The sequence below is a fragment of the Ranitomeya variabilis genome, chromosome 8, assembly GCF_051348905.1.
Source record: "Ranitomeya variabilis isolate aRanVar5 chromosome 8, aRanVar5.hap1, whole genome shotgun sequence".
Lineage (NCBI taxonomy): Eukaryota > Metazoa > Chordata > Amphibia > Anura > Dendrobatidae > Ranitomeya > Ranitomeya variabilis.
Window position 1 is genome coordinate 144,448,212 of NC_135239.1, and position 2,991 is coordinate 144,451,202.

At 45.2% G+C, this 2,991-nt stretch overlaps 1 protein-coding gene across 1 annotated transcript in view; it reads right to left on the reverse strand.

Annotated features, from left to right (window-relative positions):
• Positions 1 to 2,991, reverse strand: part of SLC25A17 (solute carrier family 25 member 17) — a 156,309-nt gene that overhangs the window by 153,057 nt on the left and 261 nt on the right. The window lies entirely within an intron of this gene.

Sequence of the window (2,991 nt, forward strand, 5' to 3'; positions counted from 1 at the left end):
CTCACCTACTGTATCCTCACCCATCCCTTGTAGATTGTGAGCCCTCGCGGGCAGGGTCCTCTCTCCTCCTGTTCCAGTTGTGACTTGTATTGTTCAAGATTATTGTACTTGTTTTTATTATGTATACCCCTCCTCACATGTAAAGCGCCATGGAATAAATGGCGCTATAATAATAAATAATAATAATAATAATCTGTAGAAGATGAGCGGGAGTGAAGGGACAGGAGGATCTGTAGAAGAGGAGCAGGAGTAAACAGACAGGAGGATCTGTAGAAGAGGAGCAGGAGTGAACTGACAGGAGGATCTGTAGAAGAGGAGCGGGAGTGAACGGACAGGAGGATCTGTAGAAGAGGAGCGGGAGTAAACGGACAAGAGGATCTGTAGAAGAGGAACGGGAGTGAACTATCAGGAGGATCTGTAGAAGAGGAGGGGTAGTGAACGGACAGGAGGATCTGTAGAGGAGGAGAGGGAGTGAACTGACAGAAGGATCTGTAGAAGAGGAGAGGAAGTGAAGGGACAGGAGGATCTGTAGAAGAGGAGTGTGAGTGAAGGGACAGGAGGATCTGTAGAAGAGGAACGGGAGTGAACTATCAGGAGGATCTGTAGAAGAGGAGGGGTAGTGAACGGACAGGAGCATCTGTAGAGGAGGAGAGGGAGTGAACTGACAGGAGGATCTGTAGAAGAGGAGAGGAAGTGAAGGGACAGGAGGATCTGTAGAAGAGGAGCGTGAGTGAACTGACAGGAGGATCTGTAGAAGAGGAGCAGGAGTAAACGGACAGGAGGATCTGTAGAAGAGGAGCGAGAGTAAAGGGACAGGAGAATCTGTAGAAGAGGAACGGGAGTGAACTCACATGAGAATCTGTGAGGAGGGAGGTGAACTGACAGGAGGATCTGTAGAAGAGGAGGGGTAGTGAACGGACAGGAGGATCTGTAGAAGAGGAGCAAGAGTGAACTGACAGGAGGATCTGTAGAAGAGGAGCGGGAGTGAACGGACAGGAGGATCTGTAGAAGAGGAGCGGGAGTAAATGGACAGGAGGATCTGTAGAAGAGAAGCAGGAGTAAACGGACAGGAGGATCTGTAGAAGAGGAGCGAGAGTAAAGGGACAGGAGAATCTGTAGAAGAGGAATGGGAGTGAACTAACAGGAGGATCTGTAGAAGAGGAGGGGTAGTGAACGGACAGGCGGATCTGTAGAGGAGGAGAGGGAGTGAACTAACAGGAGGATCTGTAGAAGAGGAGGGGTAGTGAACGGACAGGCGGATCTGTAGAGGAGGAGAGGGAGTGAACTGACAGGAGGATCTGTAGAAGAGGAGAGGAAGTGAAGGGACAGGAGGATCTGTAGAAGAGGAGCGTGAGTGAAGGGACAGGAGGATCTGTAGAAGAGGAGCGGGAGTGAACAGACAAGACAATCCCAGGTCAGGAGCTCGGGGCCATACTGCCGCTTAGGTAGCCAATGTTCCCAATAATGATCTGCTATAGCCTCCATAGTTACACAACCTGTTCACACCTAGAATTCCTGCAGGACGGGACCATTGATAGATAATGGAGAAAGTGACACTGAAATGACCCTACTGTATGAACGGCTCCGTCTGGCCTCTATTATGGCCGCGATTATTTTAATAAATTGTTAAATTAACAGGAACCGGACGGAGCCTTTATTGTCATTGGACTGAAGGATTCTTCTTCTATTTCCCTGCAGTCAGCACAAAGTGGAGAGACTTTATTCACCAAAACATTATTATGAAATAGTAGGACCTTAATATTACTTGAACACTAAAAAACCATAGACCTCTAAAAATTAACCTTTATTAAAAATAATTAAAAAAGGGGAATCAATCTTTGTGGTTGTCATATAAAGGTGTAAAAAACTGAAAGAAAAAACAGGGAAGTATAATAACTAGGGCTAGTCTCTCCCTAAGTTAGCCCCAGATACACCCTTCCTATCAGCGGAGGTTGGCACCCTAGTTGTTGACGTGATGGCGCCCCGCTCAACATCAGCAGCCCTAAAAACCCTAGTGCACCCTGAAAATCTTTACACACTAAATTATACACAAAAAACACACATACAAAAGATATCGGACAGTAATACCAATAAAAAATACCTCGTAGTAAATTCTAGGAGAGATACTGCAAAAAAAAAAAATCGCAGCGTGACATAAATACCCTGTTTATTAAATATTAGGGCTAGAATCTGTAGTCACATTAATGATCATTTTAGGGCTACAATTAAGATAATAATATACCCAGATCAATATCCCTATAGCACAATGCCCATAGAGTTCAAATGGTCTTGTAACCTTTACATCAGCAACCAATCCATGACCAAAAATGACAAATCACAGGGTACTGTCAAACTGAACATAGCTCAGAACGCCCACATATAAATGAGTGGTCTCATTCTCTCCTTATTGGCCAGACCAATGCATCAATGGATATACAGTCAAATAGTTTCAGAAAACGTTTCCACATAATCGTGGTACTTATCGGCCATTGCTGCGCTCCCTCTATTTCCTGACGCGTTTCCCCCTAAATATAAGGGTTCATAAGGGGATTTAGGGTTGTGTAAATCCGTGTGCCCTCTGGCCGTAGTCAGTGCTGTGTGGGGTACTTAGTAGAATTTACTACGAGATATTTGTGATTGCTATTATTGTCCGATATCTTTTGTATGTGTGTTTTTTATGTGTGTAAGATTTTCAGAGGGCACTAGGGTGTTTAGGGCTGCCGGCATTGAGCGGGGCGCCATCACGTCAACACCTAGGGTGCCAACCTCCGCTAACCTAGGGGAGACTAGCCCGAGTTAGTATACGTCCCGGTTATTCTTTCAGTTTTTTGCACCTTTATATGACAACCACAAAGATTGTTTGATTCCCCTTTTTTAACAATGGAGAGACTTTATTACAACATGTCAGGTCTGAGCCTCATTGCCCTCTAGAAAATCTCTGTCACACATCACTTTGCCACTGCGAATAAAGGAAACCATTGACCGACTCAC